Raw genomic sequence first — 22,832 nt, 5'->3', positions numbered from 1 at the left:
TTTTTATTATTTTCTTAAAAAATAAGAGCATTATTGAAATATACAATATACCATAAAACTCTTTTAAATAGTGAAAAATTATGTTTTGTAGAATATTCATATGATGACATACTACCAGTACTATCCCTTTTTAGAATATTTTCATAATCCTCAAGGAAAACTCCATATCCATTAGTTGTCATTCCTCATCTTTTCCTCCCCTCAACCCCTAGCAACTCTAACCTACTTTATGTCTCTAAGGATTTGCTCATTCTGGACATTTCATATAAATGAAATCAACCAATACATAGTATTTTGTGGCTGGGTTCTTTCACTTAGGACAGTATTTTCAAGGTTTGTCCTTGTTGTAGCATGTGTCAGTACTTCATTCATTTTATTGCTAAAATTATACCACTGTGTAGACATACCATATTTTTTTTATCCATTCATTACTATGGATTGCTTCCATTTTTGGTGTTCTTTTTTTCATGCTGGAGCATATAATTTTTTGTGTCTATCATTAACATTTCTGTACAAATTTTTATGTAAACCTTTTTATGTGTTTTCTTTTTCTTGAGTATATACTTATGAATAAAATTGCTAGGCCATATGGTATCACACTATGTTTAACACTTTTGAGGAATTGCCAAGCTGTTTTCCAAAGTGGTTGCGCCATTTTATAATCCCACTAGCAATGAATGAAAGTTTTAATTTCTTCGTATCCTTGTCAGTACTTATTATTATCTGTTTTTATTTTATCCATTTAGTGTTTGTGAAGTAATATCATATTGTAGTGTTGATTTGCAGTTTTTCCAGTGATTCATAAGTTAGAACATCTTTTGTGTCTATTAGCCATTGTATATTTTCTTTGAAGAGATGTATTTTCAAATCCTTTGCCTATTTTTAAAAGTGGGTTTTTTTTGTTGTTGTTGTTGAGTTGTTCTTTATATTTTGAAGATATAAGTCTCTTACCAAATGATTTGCAAAAATATTCTCACATTTTCTGTGTTGTCCTTATACTTCTTGATGATGTCCTTTGAAGCACATTTTAAGATTGATTAAATTTATCATTTTTTTTTTGTAATTGTGCTTCTTGTGTCACATCTAAGAAAACACTGACTAATCAAAAATCATAAAGATTAGCATTTACCATGTGTTTTCTTCAAAATTTTTTATTGTTACATTTTCAACTTTTACATTTAGGTCTCTCATCCCTTTTGAATTAACTTTTTCATATTGTGTGAAGTAGGAGTCTAACTTTAATTTTTCTTAATGTGGATATCTACCAAATGATTTTTTTTAAAAACAATTGAACTGCTTTAGCGGAACAAACTTTTCAACACATGATGCTGGCTGGAGCAATTGAACATCCATAGACAAAAAGAAATGAATCTAATTCTAAACCTTATATCTTACATAAAAATTAACTCAAAATGGATCATGGACTTACATGTAAAATATGAACTAAAAAACTGGTAGGAAGAAAAGACACAAGAAATATTTGGTATCTAGAGCTGGAAAGGAGTTTTTAGAAGAGAGAAAAGCATATCTGATAAAGAAAGAACATGTTAAACTGGACCTCATTGAAATTACAAACTTTTGCTCTATGGAATAACCTGCTGGGAGCATAAAAGCTATAGACTAAACTAAAATATTTGCAAACCACATATCTGACTAAAGTAATCATGTCTAGGAAGATATAGAGAACAATATATATATAACAATTCAATTAGATAATGGGTGGAATACATGGCAGACATCTCACTGATGACAATATGCAGATGGCAAATAAACACTTGAAAAGGTGTTCAATATCACTAGCCGTTAGAAAAATATAAATAAAAACCACAATTAGATATCACTATAAACATATCCAAATGGAAAAAAAATAGTAAACCAAGCAAATGCTGGTGAGGATAAATAAAAACTGGATTATACTTTGCTGGGGGAATGTAAAATTGAACATCTACTCTGGAAAATCACTTGGCAATTTCTTATAAAACTAAACATGCAATTTACATAGAGCTCAGAAATTGCTCTTTATTGCATTTACAACAGAGAAATAAAAATTTAGCACTTGCGAAAAATACAGGAATGTTCATAATGGCTTTATTCGTAATAGCCCACAAGTGAAAACAGTCCAGATACCCTTCAATGTGTGAATGGTTAAACATACCATGGTACATACATACCATGGAATTCTACTTAACCATTTAGCCATAAAAAGAACAGACTGTTAAGACCACAGTAACTTTAATAGATTTCAAGGGAATTCTGCTGAGTAAAACAAAATAAAAATGTTTAAAGAGCTAAAAATTATCACTTGCTATCTATTTATATAACATACATGAAATGAAAAATTATAAAATAGAATAGATTACTGGGTGCCAGGGATTATGGATGGGGGAGGGAAAAGATAAGTAGTGAGTATAGCTACAAAAGCGTAGCAGAGAGGATCTTTATTGAGAAGAGACTATTCTTTATCTTGACCGTGGTGATTGTTACATAAATATACACGTCATAAAATTTCATAGAACTAAATACACACTTGAATGTATATAAGTCTAATAAAGTCTGAATAAGATCAGTGGATTGTAAAAATACCAGTTTTCTGGTTGTGATATCATATTGCTATTATTCAAGATGTTACCATTGGGAGAAATTAGATGAAGAGTATATGAGGTCACTCTATATTATTTCTTACAATTGTATGTGAAACTACATTTTCCTACAAAAAAGTAGTTTAATTAAAAAAAAAATCCCAAACTGGATTTTTTAATCCTGCCATAGATTATTCCAAAGGTAACAAAAGTTTTTCTATTTCTGGGCATGATTAAAGAGAAGATAAAGAGTGCCTCTATTTCCTCTAAAGACAGAATAAACAATTTTCTTTTTGGTAAGAAGACATGCAAAATACCACTGAAACAAGTCCCACACAGTTTAATCATCTCAGAGCAACCAGTGAAATCTTTCTAAAATGTAATTTAGAGCATATTTGTCTTATGCTGAACAATCCCCGCTGTTTTCCCATTGCAATTGGAATAAAATTCAATTTCTTTGCTATGACATATAAGGTCCTACATAATGTAACTCCCATATATACTTTGATCTCATCTCAACTTATTTTACTCATTTTGTTATCTATTGCTGTGCAACAAGCTACTTTAAAATTTTGCAACTTAAAAGAATAAACATTTTTTTTATCTGCCATTTCTGCAAAGTAGAAATCAGGGCATAGCTTAGCTGAGTCTTCTGCGTTGTCTCTCACAAGGCTGTAAACACATCAGGCTATACAAAAGTGTTATCTGAAGACTCAGATGGAGAAAAATCCACTTCCAAGCTCACCGACGTGGTCATTAAGAGGATTCAGTTCCATAAGCACTGTTGCACTGAGAGCTTCCATTCCTTGCTGGCTATTGGCAAGAAGCTACCCTCAGTTTCTTGCCACATAGGCCTCTCCAAGATGCCTCTTGTTTCATTAAGGCTAATGAGACAGGGGGAGAGAGAGAATCCACAAGCAAAGCAAAGTCAGCATATTTTTTGACTTAAGTAGAAAAGTGACATCCTCTCAATGTTGCTGTATTTTATTGGTTACAAGATAGTTACTCTAGGGGAAGGCATTACCCTAGGTCCTGAGTAACAACAGGTGGGGTCACCGAGGGCTATATAAGAGCCACCCTATCACACTGGTCTTCTTGCTATTTACTGTATATCTGATCCAAGATTGTTAGAAAGCTGACTCCTTGTCATTTGGTAGGTCAGAGTTAATTGTAGAGAAGACTCAAAGTCTATAGAAGTGAAGTTGGAAATGGAGGTATATTGGGCTGATTGGCAGCTGGTAAGCTACCTGAGTGTGTAGGTGTTTCTGTAGATTCGTAAATTGAGTTAGGCTGGCCTGAAGTGAAGATTACCAAATTCAACACAAGTGTGATAGTGAAAAATTAGAAAAGGAAAGATTGATTAAATATCTTTTATGACTCAGTTACCATGTTTGTTGTTTTGCACAGAAAATATTTTACAAAATTATTTGGATGATATCATGATCCTAATCTTTTAAATAATGAAATCCAAGGCAGAGAGATTAAGTATCTCCAAAGATTACATAGTTGAAAAATAATTCAAATTCCAAGTCTTTCTGACTTTAATAACTGTTCGTTTTCCACTGTCCCACAGTGTCTTCTGAGATGTCAGGTAGGTTGGGAGTCAGAGACTTCTCAGAGGAGCTGGTGGCCCAGGCTCCTGCTTTAGCTGGGCTCTCCTAGTGAGCTTTTTCCAGGATCCAGCGATGCTCTTTTGCATTCTGCTGCTCCCTTATGGCCATGACTGTAATTACAGCTAAGCCTACAGCTCTGGAAGAGGTTTCCAGGGGAGGGAGGCAGGAATCTGAAAGAACGTTGGAGTGTCAGCCAAGAAAATAGAGAATTTGCAAATGAGGAAAAAAGAAGAGAGAGAGAAGAAAAAGGAGAAAAGAGGAGGAGGAGGGGAGTTAGGACACGGACGAGAAAGAGGAGAAGGAGAATGGTATGGTTTGGCTCTGTGTCTCCACCCACATCTCACCTGCAATTGTTATCCTCATAAATCCCCACGTGTCAAGGGTGGGACCAGGTGGAGGTAATTGGATTACGAGGGTGGTTTTCCCCACGCTAGTTTCGTGATATTCACGTGAGTTCTCAGGTGATCCGATGGTTTTATAAGTGTCTGGCATTTCCCTCTTGCACTCTCACTCTGTTCTGCCACCCAGTGAGGAAGATGCCTGCTTCTCCTTTGCCTTCTACCAAGATTGCAAGTTTCCTGAGGCCTCCCCAGCAAGGTGGAACTGTGAGTCAATTACACCTATTTCCTTTATAAATTCCCAATCTCGGGTATTTCTTCATAGCAGTGTGAGAACAAACTAGTGCAGAGGGGGAGCAAAAGCAGAAGAGGAGAGAGGGAAGAAAAAAAAAAAAGATTGTGGTTGGACTGCTCCAGGAATCAGACAAGTTTATCAGAAATAAACTTTCTTCTTCTGGCCTTAGAGAATACATGAAAGTTTGATAGGAAAGCCAAGTATCTGCTAAATAGTGAGAGGATGGCCATGCCTCTTACAATAAAAGTATACTCAATAAAGCTTAATGACAAAATAACACCTATAAATATAAAAAAAATGAATTTTCATTTTATTTCAGATGCATTATTACATTTCATTAAAAGAAACCTGTGAAATAGGATTCTCATTATCCCTATTTACAGATGGAGAAATTGAGGTTTGGGGAAATTTTGACTTGCCTATAAGGTCACTCAGCTAAAACGTAGCAGACCCCAATAGTACTTCATATCTTTTCATGCCAAACTCTGTCTTTTGCTTTATATAATACTTCTTATGCTTATATCATACTTCTCTATTATACCTATCTTTCAGTTTTAAAGATTCTCCTAACCTCCAGTTCTCCCTCTAGGAGGTCTTCTGGGTTTCCTAGATCCTTTTTGACTTCAGTTCCTAGTTGCATTATCTTAGTCTTTAAATTACAGGAATTGCTCGTGTATGGTAAATGTTCACATCCAGACCACTAGCTCCATGCTTTTTCCACTCACAGATGATGCATACTTAGAACATTTGAGGTCATATTGCACAGACCTTTTAAAGAGAAATATCAGTGAGTTTTTAAAAATCTGTCTTGATCTCCTGCAGGTGGTTGTTGGGAGAGGGCACGTAATTGAGAGTTAATTGATTGCATGTTTTCCCCACTAGAGTTTCCTTACCATCCTACACTTATATGGGTCTTGAGGAACAAGATTTCCAAGGCCATCGCTGATTCACCAAATTAATACAGAGCAGAGCTAGTAATCACAGCTTGGAGATGAGGGAATGAGAGCACACTGACAGAAGTAAAGGGCAGTTTGGAAGGGAGGACAAGGGCTGCTTCCTCATTGTTTTTCCTGTCTGCAGTTCATTGTGTTCTTGAAAATGTTACTTTTCCAGTACCTAATGAATGATACATCAAGGCCTGCCATGAAACTGTAGGGAGAAACTTTATGGTATGACTCATGAGCCATGCTGAATTACAGATCTTTTCTCATTAGTCTGATTAAAAACCTAGGCTCATTATGGCTCAGGAAGTGATTTAGTTTCAATGCCTTTTGGTTATGTTCCTTTTTTTATTTTCCAGGAGTGCATATTTTGGCTAAGAATTCATTTTCTATTTTAAATGGTTCTAAATTTCAATTCTTAAAATGTGTGTTCATTATCATATTCAGACCTGTAAATGTTCTTTTTATATTTTAAGAACTATTATTTATAAGCAAAGTGATTTCAATTTTATCTCATGTAATATTTTTCTTCACAAATGAGAGTCTTCAAGAAAGATTTTTGGCATGTTTTTTTTTTGACTTTTTGAAGAAAATATTTTTCCATAATATTGGAGAGAGAATGTTGGCTTTGGAGTTAGAACTAAGATGAATGCATACGTCAGTCGCTTCCTATAGTCTCATCTTGGACAATTCATTTAAACCTATTAGGTCTCAACTTCTTCATCTTTTAATGAAATTGGAATAATAGTGACTTAATACCATTGATATGAAGATTAAATATGTTAATATATGTAAAGCATGTGAAACAATAGTGGCCCAACAAATGTGAGCCTCCCTTCCTCCCTTTACTAATATGTCAGGGCTTTTTTATTTTAGTGCTAATAAAAAATTCTTCAAAGAGGATGATTAATTAATTTTTAAATATTGCATCTCTGATAGGATTTAAGTGTGTGTTCACATGTCTCTGGGGTCACATGTGCCTCTCTAAATGTTAACTAGGAGTTAATAGCTTAAAACTCTTGGGATTATTTTTCAGAAATTCTGTTACAAAGCAGGCAAATGAGTCAGTCTATATGTTAACTGTTAACAGTTAACACATGTTGGAAGGTGCTTACTGTTATAGCATCTCAATTTAGAAATTCTCAAAACAAACAACTTTATCTTTGAACCTTGGAAACAGCCTGATAATAACTACAATAGTGTTTTCTATCTCTTAATAGCTGGGATTCCATATTAGGTGTATCCAACTGATCAACTGAAGGACATGAAGACTTTGTCTGGCATGTAAACCTGCCCCTTGCCAGTTGTGACTGAGTAGTTGTCCCTCAAACAATAATACATGGTTCTCACTGGAGTGTGGTCAATTTTTGCCCTCCAGGGGGCATTTGATAATGTCTGCAGACATTTTTTATTGTAGAAAATGGAGAGGTAGTACCGGCATCATATACAAGAATACTTACTGCTAAATGCCTTATAATGCATAGGATAACCCCTCCTAACAAATAATTGTGTGGTCCAAAATTTCCATTGCACTGCTATTGAGGAACTCTGGCCTGATGAAATCACCATTTTCCTCAAGAATATTCCTTTTTGTATCCTGTTTTTGATGTCATGTAGAAACAGCCAGAGGCTTACAAAATCTGAGGGGTTGTCATGGCTATTGAATAGAGATGTGACCAGCTGTGCTTTCTTTCCATTCAGGACTGATCAAGTAAAAATAGGTCTGAGGTACAAGAAACCTAGTTTGAAATGAGGAAGAGCTTCCTCTGAGTAAGGAAATACAGTGCTATTAACCTTAGTACTGGAATTTTAATGTAGGCCATGTGAATTGCTTCCCTTGTAATATTTCACATTGGAGGTCATTATAGCTTCCTATATCCCAAGTTAGTCACAATCAGATAAATTATTTAAATGGCAAAAGAGCCTGGTGTGGATTCTGTAAACTTTTATTACCTGATGCTTCTTGTGAACCCTACCATCTTAACTCTTGGGCTTCCCAAAAAGTACCATTTCATCATCATTACAAAATTCTAGATTAAATGCATTTTTTTCTTTTCTTTTTTCTTTTTTTGAAAGAGGGTCTCTCTCTGTCACCCAGGTTGGAGTGTAGTGGTACAATCATGGCCTGCAGCTTCCATCCCCTGGGCTCAGCTCAAGCTCTCCTCCCACCTTAACTCCCCCTAACTTCCTGTCTGGCCAAGTAGCTGGGACTACTGAGACTATATAGCTCAAGCAATCCTCCCAAAGTGCTGGCATTACATGCATGAACCGGGCCCAGCCTTTTTTTTTTTTTTTTTTTTTTTTCTTGAAGTAATACTTGATTGTTTTTCTCCCAGCATAAGTTTTTATCACCTATATTATTGCCAAACTTTCTGTATCCATGGAAGTCTACAGAAGGCTCCTAAACAGAAGGATAAAAGGATACAGGTATGTTTGGTGCATAGAAAATATTTCTGAAACTTTGCTATTGTTTTGATTGTTATCAAATTCATAATGAGAGGAAACAAGTAGAATGGGGTACAGTTGGATAAATATTCATAGAAACTTGGGCCTAAAATCATCAAGGTGGAAAGTTTTAATTATTTTAATGGTTATGGTTGATTATTTCCCTTCATCTTCACAATTTTAGATCACCCTTAACTTATAAAGAGCTTATTTTATAACACCTATAATTCCATGGCCTAATACACTCTAATCTTAAGTATTGGTTTTCAAAAATATTGTTTTCCAAACAATGTTTACAAATCATTGTTATCAATGATTTTTGTTAATTAACTACCTCAGAGACTCTAAACACTTATGCCTTTAAAAATCCACCTATAAATCAAAAGGGCATTGCTATTACCTTCTCATATTCAATTATTATGCTTCCTTTATGTGAGTTATCTCACTAATCAGAGTATTAAGTTTAGGGGAACATAGAGGCTAATTTCACAGGTTAATGAAACTTTTCACTGTGTGGAAGTATTAAACTTCAGTTTGAGGATACTCCTTAACTATTAGTGGATGTTTAAATTGTAAAATCTTTATGAAAGAAATTTGAAAAAATTATGCCAACATTTAAGACAGGCATTTCTTTGATTCAGCTATGCCATTAGTAGAAATATACATAAATACTGAAAAAGTACGCATAAATGGGTCTGCAAGAGGCATTCTTTACAATTGAACTTAAGCTAAACGTACATCAATTAAGCACTAGAACAAATTGTAACACATCTATATAATGACAGTCTAAATGGGCATCAAAAGGATAAGATGATTTCTATGTATTGGCATTGAAATTTCTTCACATCATATTATATAGAAAAAGACTGCCCAAATAATAGGGTTTCACTCATGTAAAAACTACACACACACACACACCACACAGAGAAAATAAAGATTGGAAGAACAGTCCTTTAAATGGAAATAGTCATTTCTTAGGAGAGGAGCAGGGATTTTGTCAGACTTTTATTCTTTACAGTATATATTTCTGTATTGGTGGAAGTTTTTGCAATGAGTATGAAGTCATTTTATAATAAGGCAAATAATTACAATAGTTCAATTTTGAAAAGGTAAATTAAAAAAATCACAGTGAGACAGAAAATTACCGTGACTTACGTTCATTTGCTCAACAAATGTTTAGGAGCACCTGCTATGCATCAGTCACTGTGCTAGCCATCAGTGAAATGCTACTTTTCAAATAGAATTCCCGTGCAGTTTGAAGCGTAGTGGGAGGGATGCATATTGAAGTAACTCATGCCCACCTCATATTATGGTGGCATATAGTGGTCATTTTCTTAACATATTGAAAGTACATGAGTGGTAAACTATACTAGATCACCTCCAGGAAGCCATTCTTAAAAAGTGTCCAGAAACAAATGGAGTTTGATATCCATGGAAACAATGCACTTAATGACACACTAAAAATGTGCAACCATTTGGGTACAATCATAATGACAAGAACATAACTTCAAAAATGTACAATTAGAATTTGAATGTTTCTGAAAGTTGCAACTTTTCAAATGAATTAAGTGACCTGTTTAAAGCCCAGAATGAATAGGAGGCTAAAAGCAAGATTTTTGTCAGTGCGTTTCCCTTTGTTCTGGGAGAGGCCTTGTGCCCTGATCATTTGCATTCTATCTACTTGAAAGGTATATTCCAAAAGATGGACACGTTGATTCAACTCCTTTTGCTAATACTAATATTCCATGAATATTAAGCAGCTTTCAGATGATAATTTAGTTTCTTTTATTACTGTATGCTATAGGATAAGAACATGCTGCTCAGCTAACTTGGGCCATCCTCGTAAGATTTACAATTGCATTTAACATAGCATTATTAAATGGGCACAGTTATCTCTTCAGAATGAATCCCTCTGAATCAAAAGATTGATCACTTTTGAACAGACACGACAAAATTGAGGACCAAACTGGAGCTTGGGGAACTCAAGTATTTTCCCTGTAAACTCTTCCTGAATGACAAGATATTACTCCTTAGCCTCCCAATCTGCCTTGAAATTCATGCTACTAGCAACTACATGTTAATAAGCCAATCATCACAGAAGCAAAATATCATGATGCATGTAATCTGTGTTTACAATCCCTGAAAGTCCAGTCAATTATTTTGATTGAAAGTTATGGTTGGAATTCTTCTAGTAGCCAGTTGTTATCAAATAAAGAAATAATTCAAGATAGTCACTAAGAGCACAGTCTGTAGATGTAGATTCCCTTAACATTTGAATCTAGTTCTGCTGCTTACTAGCTGTGAGACAGTGGGCAAAACAATTAATCATTGGAGTTTAGGCTTTACAACTATAAAGGAAAATTTTGACTTTAAATAAATACCGATAGCAATTATGTGAAATAATATATCTTAAGTTCATACCAATAGTGTCTGATGGAGTACGTCTTCCATAAAGATAACTATTATTACTTTTTATTTATTTTATCCTTCAAAGCTCTAAAGTCTTACCTCGAAGAATCTCTAGATAGATTCTGTTTCCCATGTTCACAAATAATCCTCTGCACATGATACTGTTGTTTGTCTACATTGCCAATATTTTACTTATCTGTTTCATGTGTTCTCTGATCAGCCATATTTTCCATGGTGTAAAATAGAGACATCCTCCCCAAACTTGTACAATTGTCACATGTTTTAAATTCTAAATGTTGGCAAATATGCCTGGGACACAAAATGGATGTTTGATACTGATGATGGTAAAAGGAATTTCATGAGTATGTCTTAGGATTATATTCCAATAGCAATTTTAAAAAGGCTGGGGTTTATCACCAAAATGAAGAGAAAGTAAAATCCCTATCAATGCCAGGATGTTTCCTCTTTGATCTACTGCATATCATCCATGCTTGTCTTGAGCTGCATGCCAGCGATATTGCAGGGAAAACCAATGCTTATGAAGATGAACAGGTGCAGTGGCTTATCCCACAGGGAGGGCAAAGATTAATGAAGTGTGTGTGTGTAAATTCTAGGAATACAAGAGGCAACAGTCAGCCTTTTAATAATACGTTAATTAACACTGATATAATGCATTAAATAACCCTCAGCAGCACATTTGAACTTATTTGCTAATCTTATTCCTTACAGCAGCTGTTCAACTATATCCAAAAACATTGTTTTTTTATTGGACTTTTAAAAACCCAGAGCCGTATAAAGCAGCCTACAATCTTACCAAGCTTTTTGGCGGATAGTTCATTGTCAGTGAAGACAAAAAGAGCACAAAACATTGGAAGTATAAATATTGAGTTATTGTCTACATCTTAGGTCATGTGAGTTTTTCTGGCATTCCAGCAAATCAGCTTTTATACGGAATTTCCCTGAAAATCCCTGACATTTTACATCTTCTCTCTTGGTTTATGCTATTTGCTAGCCTAGAACAACTTTCACCACTTTCTTTTTTTCATTGTTCAAAAGCTAGGTCAGATTTCACTGTTTCTCCCATATTTGTATATTCTTGTCAGATCAGCTTCGTTTGTGCTTCTCTTACCAATTTACTTCTCTTCTTGCATTGGTCACACTTTTATCTGAAAGATAAAAGATTACAAATAAACAGATTAAAGACTGGAAATCCATAAAAGGTTTATCTGTTTAAATGTATCTAAAAACCCATTAGATTTTTGAGTATTGGTGGTTAAGAATGTGTATTTATCCTTGTATCTATAGAGTCTGGCACAGTGGTTGATTTCTGCAAGCCCTACAATCATACTTGTGATATGAATAAATAAATAATTACAAATTACTAAAACATTTTATTTGAGTCAGTATTCGTTTATATCCTTTAGTTTCAAAAATCCACAAAATTAATTAAAATAATATTTTTAAGAAATATTGCCTATTACCTAAGATAGAAAAATATAATTTAGTACTAAAACTATAGCCTCATATACATAGACAGGGAGTAAGAGTTCCTCCCATTCTGTTTACCATAACAAATCATTCTGACTGCCCAATGGCTATTATTTCTGCTGAATGTCATAACTAGGCAACAATTAAAAAGGAAGGCCAGATGTTAGAAAACAGGGAATTTGCACTCAGCGAATTTTCCAGTTCTCTATGCCTTTAAAAATACTGTTCTCTTTTTCTAGATCAGCTACTCTATTATTTACAAGCTTAACTGTTTTCCATTTTTCAAACTCAGCTTCACTGAAGCTTTGAGATAGACCATCTATTACACTGTGTACCTACACCTGTCCAACTATGTGTTAATTTGTTTTATTTAACAGTATGTTTTTCACTATCAATTTTTGGATCACTGGGACCATTATTTTAATCTCTGTATCCCTTCAGAGTGTTTGGAACATAGTAGGTACGCAATACATATTTGATGAATAAAAATTGTTATTTAATCTAAAGAGTGGCTTGTCTTATGACTGTTAGTTTCCATGATGATTGTATTTTAGTAGAAACATTTTCTTGTCAGTGGTAAATGTATTTTAAAACATAACTGAATGTATGATAAAAGTTTCCAAAGCTTGGCTTGTGTCCTGGTGCTCCATCTTTCCTATGTCATTCTTGAATTGAACTCATGAGGAGTTTAGTGTTCCGAGCACTATATCACTCTGTAGCTTACTTGATTTTCTGGAAAAACCCAATGCAATGTTCATGTCTTTAAAGAATGGATCACCCAAAACAAGAGACACTCTTGGGAAATAAACCTAATAGAGACTTTTATCTAACATTAGTTCTGGAAACCCTTTCACCATGAGGTGACATTTTGTAGTGCAACATTGCTACATCAGGTATGTGGAGATATAAAAAGATAACTCCTTAGACTTTTCAGAGCTCTTTCCTTGGTTTCCAAGAAATATGAACAGTTATGTGATATGATAAATCACAAGCTCTGTGTGATGTTTGTTATTATTTATGGTGGTTGGGTTTGAAAATTTACCATATAAGTCTGACTCACTTCCACATCCGTTGGAGCTGCTTCCACCAGTGAATAGTGCTCTGTTTACAGTTACAGTAAGTTTGTGATGTTGAGTTAATGATTATTTAAACTATTTACTGCCTTGACTCTCTTACTAGAGTCAGAGTTCCTTGATATAGACTTTGTTTCACTCATCTTTGTATTTCCATTTCCTTAATGCATAGTACCAGACAAGCATTAAGTATTTAATAAGTGCTTGTCATTGGAAACTGTTGTTGAGTTCCCAAACACTTCTATACTTTTCTTTTCTACTATCAAGACATGTGTACACACACTCAGAATACTCTGGGCCTACAGGAAATTCTTGAAGACTAAATTACTTAAACTGAATCTCTTTTTTTCTATTACTAATTGCTAATGGTGCCTGCACATTCTATATTACATTTTCTATTTTCTGAATTGTGACTATTGAAGACACCTTTGTTCCTTGGTAGATTCCATGCAGCTCATAATTTAAAAATTATTTTGATATCCCAATGGCACAAAAGATATAAGTAAAAATTCCTTCTGTAAAACTCAACATTGTGAGTTGCACAATGGGGAAACACGTTGTTGCTAACATCAGACTGACAAGACTGGCAGGATTTGCTGACAAATGGGATGAGATATGAAAAAAAAATGACTTCAAGTTTTGTTTTTTGTTTTTAGAATGGAGGTGTCATTTATGAAAATGGAGTGATTATGGGAGGGCCAGTGTCTTACAGGAAGCCAATTATTTGTATAAATTAGGTTTGAGATACCTCACAGATATCCAAGTTAAAGATGTTGAGTAGGCAGTTGGATATGTCTCTAAAATTCAGGAGAGGTTTTCCACTAAAAATAAAAATAGGGAGTGAAAATAGTATTCCAAACTAGAAGATTGAATTAAACACACCATAAATGTTGGAAGTTATTATTACTGTAGTTATAATTGTCATTGTCATCATCATCACCATCCCCATCAGCAGCAGCATTGTCATTATGTTAGCCCCATTTTCCTTTGTAAGGGCATCAGGATTAAGACTCTCTTTGGAGATACGGTCTAGTTTAGAGATTGCATTGTTGCAAATAGTTTGTTTCTATTTAGATAAGAAAAAGCAGACAGGAAGGTGGACTGGGAATACAGAGTGCTGTGATTTTATATAATATTGCTGAAACAGGAAAGATTTTGAGGTTGATTAAAATATTGTCAGGCCTAAAGGTCTTTTGAACCCATTTGCAAACCTGATCAAGAATAGTGAGGATAGATTAAAGCTGAGCAATAAAACAAACACTTGCATGTCCCAAGGAGAGACGGGTTGAGTAATTAAGGGCAGGTCTGTACTTCTATTTCATTAGCGTAATATTTGCATTACATATTAGAACTCCATTAATCTGGCAATTAGTTTTTCTGCTCACAATTCCCTTTCTTAGGCACTAATACTGAAAATGATTCAGAAACCTCATGTAATAAAAATCCTTCAGCAAAATTCAGCCAATCAAGGAACCTTTCAAAATCAATCCCTCTACCTGGTCACTTTCTACTAAATGTAGGTCGAATTATAAACAGTGGGTAGCCTACATGGTGAAACTCTGTGTATGGAATAGAAATTAAAATGCCCAATTCTGAAGTGGGATTTATCTAGTCTTTACAACAACATGCATCCTATTTCATTTTTTAAATTTAATGTGTTATTATTTATTTGAGATAGGATCTTGCTCTGTTGCCCAGGCTGGAGTGTGGGCCACTATCATGGTTGAATACAACTTTGCCCTTCTGGGCTTAAGCCATCCTCCTGCCTCAGCCCTCTGAGTAGCAGGGACTACAGGTGTGCACCACCGTGCCCAGCTAACTTTTTATTTCTATTTTTTTGTAGAGATGGGGTTTCACCATGTTGCCCATGCTCGAACTCCTGGGCTCAAGAGATCCACCTGCCTCAACCTCCCAAAGTGCTGAAACAGGCATGTGCCACTGTACCTGACCCATAAATTCTATTTTAGATTTAAAAAAGTAATTCTTCAATATATACTATTACTAATATTAATACATTAATTCCCAATTATTTGACACCCACTATGCCAAAATATCCTACTAAACCCTTGGAGAATACTATTTTATTTAATTCTGACATAACCTTATACTGAAGCCATTATCCCTGCTTTATAGATGAGAGAAGTTAGAAACAAGAGAGTTTAGGGCAATGTTTCTCAAAGTGGATTCAAATCAATTGTTCTGGAATGAGGCCTGGGATTCTGCATTTCTAACTAATTCCCAGCCTTAGGGAACTTGGTCTTAGGGATTAATAGAATTGACCTAAATTGTTAGGTGTGGAGGAGCTTCTGCTTATAGCCTACTTATAATATATTTTTAACCAGCTATATTTCATTGTAAAAAGTTTTGCTTCTTACAGCTGAGTTTCTTCCTGCAGTGTCTATCCTATGGCAATTCAGCCCTTGCAGGGAGAGCAGCCTATTTCATGTTTTCTGTATATTACTCCATGAATGTGGCCTAATACTTGGACTTAATACATCTCCTATAACTGTTCATTCCTTCTGGCTACCCAGTCAAATCACAGACCCAAGTTCTGCTTTTAGAACCTGTTTCCTTTACTGCGGTAAAGGCCATGAAATTTTTCCTTCTCTGCCCTGTCTCTAAGGATCAAATTCAAGGGCTTCCCTAGATTGCCTAAGTAATTGCCCACCCTTTCTCACCATTCCTTTCTGTTCTGTCTTTCTAGATTAATTATCACATACAAGGTGTGGAGGAGTAAAGAACCCACTGTTCCCTCTATACTCTCACCTCCTACCCTATTCCCTACCATGCCTTTCTCACTTATATTCTCACTCATGCCATTCATTATTCTTGGAACAACCTTTTACTTAAAGTCTACCTTCTTTCCTCTTTTTCAAAGGTTTTCTAAATCTCATCTCCAACATTAAAGTCTTCCAGAAATAAAGCCAATGATAATCATCTTCCCAAGGCTGATGAGTGATGAGTAACTCTCACATTTTTCATCCCACAAACCACAAACATAGAAACTTTCTTTAATGAAAATGTCTATTTAATTACTTGAGTCTTTTCTATAAATTTTTCCTTCTACAGCTGTTTGTTATAGATCCATGATGTTAAACCTAGAAGCTACCTTAGATTTGATATAGTTTCAGCAAAACCTCAGTACAGTGTTCTGCAACTAGGTAATTAAGCAGAACAAAGCACAGTTCATTCTAATGGTAGGTTTAAATTCCAACCCCCACTAGCTGTGTGTCCCTGAAGAAGTTCCTTAACATTGTAATATCCTTAGATTTATTTTTCCATCTGTAAAATAATTTAAAAAGTTACCAAATGCCAATACCACTATGAAGATTAAGTCAGAAAAGAATGCTACATGCATACCAGCACAAGTGTGTGCCAAGGGTTGAAAAAATTCTAAAACAAAACGTTAATAGCAAAGTTTATGAGAAAAATTGCTGGGAAAAAAGCACTCATTTGGTTCTGCTTCCATTCAACTATATTGAAATTAAAGAATTTGCATTTCAGACTTTGAAAGTAATGACATAAAAGGAAGTAGCTGCATTTTTGGGACTCACAGTAATAGGATATTCAAATCTTTCTTTGGCCTCTACAGTTAAGGTGCACCTGTCTTTCAATATTGGTAGAGGATACATGATCAGAGAGTATTCCAAGCTTTTTAAATCCAAAGGAAGGACAGAGCAAGACGGACTTGAATGTGTAATCTTCAATTAGTCTAATTAAAGGAATAATAGCAACCATAAGGTATCTTTAGCGCCACCGAAGCCATAAGTTCACCTTCTTCAGCTCCACGGATATTGGAGTCATCTAAAGTTGTCCTATAAACTTTCAGAGGGAAAAATCAGGGAAAAGAGAAAGGAAATAGTTCTTACTATAGTCCAGACTTTCTTTTACACAATTTAGAGCTCTAATTGCCTGTTTTATATAACCATCTTTAATTATAGGCACCTGAAATTGGGTACTTCTAAAACAGAACTTTTAGTCTCCTTCTATTCATTCTCTACCTCACTTGCTCTTTAAAATCATCCACTCTGCCTCCTCAGCCAGGGCATTTGATGTCATTTTTCATACTAACCCCCTCTATATCCCTTTTTTTCTATTTAAACACTACATAGAGTATCAGTTATATCTAGAGTTTTTTTAGATCCATCTCTCATATCTATCTCAACTGCCAATGTGTTAAATCCTATCCCTCTTCATCTAACACTTGAAAAACTGCAACTATAACCAAATGCTCTGGGTGCAATTCCGTTTTCTAAATTGTCACAAATTTTTACTCCCTAAAACAAGGATAATTTTATCACCCTTTGGACAATATTTACTACGGAATCTTTGTCTTTTGGATTAGACCTCACCTTTCTAATTAGCAGGGAAGGTCTTCTGCAATCTGGCACCTCACAAAAATCTGTCTCTGATAATGTTACATAATGATCAGCGAAGAACACCGAACTGAGTCTTAAATACTAGAAACCACGTTTGCAGATTATTTTTGGTTGTTTTTCAAATTATTTTTATTATACACAAGATCCATAAGTCTTTATCAAACACACAACCATCAGCCAACTGAGCTGAGTCCCAGATACTAGGAATCAAGGATGTGCAGTTATTTTTATTTGGTTGATTTTTAGATTTTATTGTAAAGACTAAAGATCCATAGGTCTTTATAACAAAATACAGAAACCTTGAGCCAAAACAAAACCCGAAGAAGTCAGAGTGTAGAAGTTTACTTGTATAAATATTAAAAGGATGTAAGGTCTACATTAGTTGCATCTGGTAGGTTGACTATCAAAGTCTTTAGTTCATGTTTTTGTGTGTCTATCAAGTGTTCTTGGTCTTTGTGGAATATATGCTTTTGTGGGTTAGAAAATATTTTAATTTCAATTGGTTATCTGGTAAGATTTTAACCAGACACAGGACATTTCTATATGTGCTGTTCGATAATAGAAGAAAACTTCTTAGCTTTAGTGAATTATTTTACTTTAAAAATTGCTAGATAAAATATTACAAGAAAGAATAGTTTCTTGGCCTCCTTCTATGAAAACTTCTTTGGGTGAATACATTTGCAGAGACATATAAAAGCATTCATTAGAAGTGAATCATGGTGTACTTTCTTCAAATAATTTTCCATTCAAGTGACACTTAATTCATAGTTTATACATTCAGGGCCAATAACTACACAATCCACATTCCATGAGGAGTACCAAAAATTTATGAGATGCTCTAGGCTTCCTGAAAATAGAGCATATTATGTCTACACAGATGATAAGAGGAGTGAAATGGTGAGATTGTCAGCATTCCTTTGATGTCTTTTAAACAAAGATCCTATTGAATGTTGACTCATTTTCACTCCATGTGATCTTATGGAAGAAAAATGTTGTTTGGGTCTTGAGATCTTAGGCATGCAATGAACTTAGATTTCATTCAAATATTTTTTCATTTTTGTAGTGGAAATATTTTTATTCTTCAGATTTCAGCCTCATTAAATTTTCAAGCTACAAAGACACATAAATAGCATTCAGTGCATTTCTAACTGTATGACAGTCTCAGTAATTTCAAGAGGTCTTCACTAATTTACCATTCTATGCACTCGAAGTAGAAAATGTATCTCCTGTAAACTGTTTAACTGCTAATGCTGAATACCACTGAGGACAGCTATCTTTAATATGTTTTTAAATGCAGAAAACATATTTTCCTAAAAGAAATCGACAAGGACTCAATTACTCTGTAAAATTATTTGTTTGGTGGGAAGTGCCATCTTACCTCCATTCATATTCCATTTAGAAAGTAGGGTTTTTTGTTTTTATTTTAATTGCTTTTCAGTTGGCCTGTTCAAGTAGAGTCTCCATTATGTATTCCCCTGAGATGGAAAGTTAAGTGCTTTGTTATACGTGTTTAAGTCTTTCAGGCTACCAGAAGGATAGGAAGAGTTTGGGAGAGATATCAAAGGAAAGGTTCTTTATGGTGGGGCTTACTTAAATTACAATAATTTTTATTTTCTTGGGACTTCTTCAAGGACATGTCAGGGAGAATGAGAATTATACATCTGAAAAAAGAAAGACAGAAAAGAGAACAGTAAATATAACAAATGAATATTCCCATGGAACAGAAGTATTGTTACAAAATATTTGCAGAGAATTTATTCTTATTGTTTATTGAAAGTTTTCTGCTTAACGGGTGTGAGGTTTTGGTTTTCAACCCAACTATCTCTTCCATAATCCCACAAAAGTTTTTTTTTTTAAAAAAAATAATAATTATGAAGAAGAGGTAAGAAAGGCTGTTTCTCTCCCTTTAAACATGTCCTGTCCCCAAACTTCACAAAATGAAGACTAAACTCCTTTTCAAATCTATAAGGGAACTGAGCACCTCTCTGACATTTCCTAGTAGAACAATTAGAAGAGTCTGTAGCCTTTTCCTTCTGGACGTCTGCACATGCACCTGAATGTATACAGAACAGCCCAATATGCCATGTAATTTAATTACAGTGAGATGGGGAGGGAAATATTTCTAGCAATCCTCCAAATAAGGCTTAGAAACCCCAGCAACACTAACTACAAAACGCTCTTGACAATACAGATGTCAACAAACAATTTATAATATGTTGAAAAGGAAGCAATCTGGTGGATGATACCAATCATTAAATCTTCCCTAATCATTAAGTCAGGACAATTCCTTTATGAAATATTGTGGTGAGAAATATAGTGACCATGATGATTGTTCAATAGTCCTACAAAATATACAAATACAATTCCAATAGATTCCATGAGATTCCAGAGGTCCTTAACAATGGTCACAGAGAGGAAATTATGAAAGCCACTAGTGATGGTCTGAACAAGAAGGTGTTGCTGCTTGATTTTAAAGTCCTTTGTATTAGACAACAAACTGTCATCCATATCAGGCTTTTAGGATCAGGTTTCCCACAGCAAGAGCTATTTGATGATAAGATGCAGGTTTAAACTTGCCATCTGTTGTCAGAACCAATCTGAACTGAAGCCGAAGTTTTTGTTTTCTACTTTTTATTTTTTCATCAGTAGTACACTCTACCTTGGTTCAGCCAATTATTTTAAACTCAGATATATTTGAATTTGGATATCAGGTTGGAACTCACTGCTTGCTTTGCTTTGAGGAATTTACTTGTCCATACTGAGTTATGGCTTTTTCATCGATCAGGTGGAGATGGATGCCAACTCTCTTAGGGTTTTTACCCTTATGAACCTGGTTTGCTGATTTGCTTAGGACCTGGATTCCCTAGTATGTGGAACCCTTCCTTTAACTAGAAGTTCCTTTCTAGAAATAGACCTCAAACTATGATATGCCTTATCTAGAATTCCCTTAAGTAGAAGGCAGCAAGGCAATAGCCCTGATGAGCTGCTGTGTATAAGCTTTCCTATGTGCTGACCTACCCTACTGTTCTAAGATGGTTCCTGATAACTCATATGAAATTGCGCCTAGTTATTGCTATGTTTCTTGGGTACTAGACTTTTTCTGCCAGCAGAAACTCTCACTTAAGTCCCGTCGTTTGGCCAATTTCCCCAGAATCTGTGCTTTTCTGGTGAGTAGGTTTAATTTCAGGGCTACTCTCTAGGCCAGTAATGTTTTATTCTGAGAGAGACAGGGAAATGCATGGCTGAGTTCCAGGATATGAAAGCACAGGTTCTTGACAAGATGTTAGGAGAGTGAGTTGACTTTCAACAATGAAAATATAATAGAATAATGATCATTATCGATGGAATAATTTCTAGGTATATTGTACTTGCTGTTTCACAGATATTATCTATAAACCTCAGAATAAACCTAAATGGTAAATATTATTCTCATTTCACAGATAAAAAATATTAGGTTCTAATACACCAAGTTACTTGCCCAAGAATAGATTTTTAGTAGAAACCAAAATTGAATTCAAACAATTCTGAGTCAAAAACCTATGTTCTTTTTACCACATCATGGTTCCTTCCACATTATCATGAATTAGGCCACTATTTTGATGCTGTTAGAGAAAAGTTCTAGTGTCCTTGATAGTTTTGTTTAACATCATGAAGATATTCTTTTTCAAAACAAAGTAGACAGTTTACACTAATATCTATCACCAATATCTATGGAGACTGATCTTTAGTTCACTAACACTAATCATTTAAGTTTTTCCTTTAACTTGGGGATACACAAATTACATAATGGTGGCTATTTTACAGTAAGGCTTTCTTGAGCTTGGTGGCCTTTGACATAATTTTGTCATATTTTTACCTGTTTAAATTGGTCAAAGCATCCTTTTGTAGCCACAGCCCATATCTCTTTGCACACAACATCAGTCCCTTAATTTAATTCCCTTCTAGAAAGTGACCCTAGAAAACAGAATTAATGGGTATAATGATTGGAAGAATCAATGCCTTGTTTATAAGTCTCCATCTTCAGAATAAAGTTGGGGAACTGAGGCAGTTATTTCTATGAATTGCCCTCCTGTTGGGACTGGGGCTGAAATCACTAGCACTCTAGTTTGCATATGCTGACCTTGGTTAATATTTTTATTGAAGCTGCTTTGTATTTGTTTGGATAAGGGGGCACGTCATGGAGCATACATCTTAACACTATTATTCATCCTATTATAAATGATGCTAACAAATGTGAAGGAGGGGCCCACTTAGGATGTATTCATGACACACTCCTTTTCTACCATCCCACGTCCGCCCGCCTTGACATTTCTGATCCAAGCTATGTAGTAATTCTTCTCCTCATCCTATGTTTTCCACACATTCTTTCAGGTCAGTACACAGATGCTTTTACTTCTCTGAGTTTGAGAAAATAAATCATACTCCCACACCCATCTATAAAAGATTATTCAAGGTCATGACGATAACAACTCTTTCTTCCTGTGCAAAAAAGAATACCTTTGTTTCTTACAACGAATCTTCTTTGGTGTTTGTCTTAAAACATTCTTGGGGTTAAAAAAAAATAGATGGAGTTTCCATTGTTATTCATGAATTCAAAATGGCTTGCTATATGACGTAACCCAAAATATCTTAAAAGTAAGAGCTTCCCAGGTGCATTATAACATCTCACCAGTTAGTTCTTAACTCTGGATGCACATAACAATCACCTAAATCACATTAAAAATATTTTTTAACCTCAGGCTCTGAGGTTTCATATTCTGATTAAAATAATCTAGGCTGGGTCCCCAGTATGATTACTTATTAACATTTTAAATGTAAACCAGGTCGAAATGCATCTCAACAATATGACACAGGGGTTATAAACACAGACTTCATAGTCAGACAGACTGGAGATTGGATCTTAGTTATCTCATCAGCTAGTAAATCCTGGGAATTTGCTTAACCTTCTTCAGCTTCAGTTTCTTCATCTATAAAATGGCTTGATGATGCTCAAAAGTTGCTATGGAAACAGAATAAGAATTAATATAACATACTTGAGTGACTGGTACTTAGTTATTTATCAATGCTTTTTTTTTTTTTTTTTTTTTTTTTTTTTTTTTTTTTTTTTTTTTTTTGCTATGTGATTAAATTTTTCAGGATTTTGAGATGTATCTCTAAGGTAATACATGAACCAGGAAACAAGTATTTTTTGCTGACTAAAATTTTATTTAAATCTCCAAATTCAAATGTATCACAAATATTAATAGTTGAGAACATTTATTCACTACAAAAG

The sequence above is a fragment of the Macaca thibetana genome, chromosome 14 (assembly GCF_024542745.1).
Source record: "Macaca thibetana thibetana isolate TM-01 chromosome 14, ASM2454274v1, whole genome shotgun sequence".
Taxonomy (NCBI): Eukaryota; Metazoa; Chordata; class Mammalia; order Primates; family Cercopithecidae; genus Macaca; species Macaca thibetana.
Note: the sequence above shows the minus strand (reverse complement) of the source record.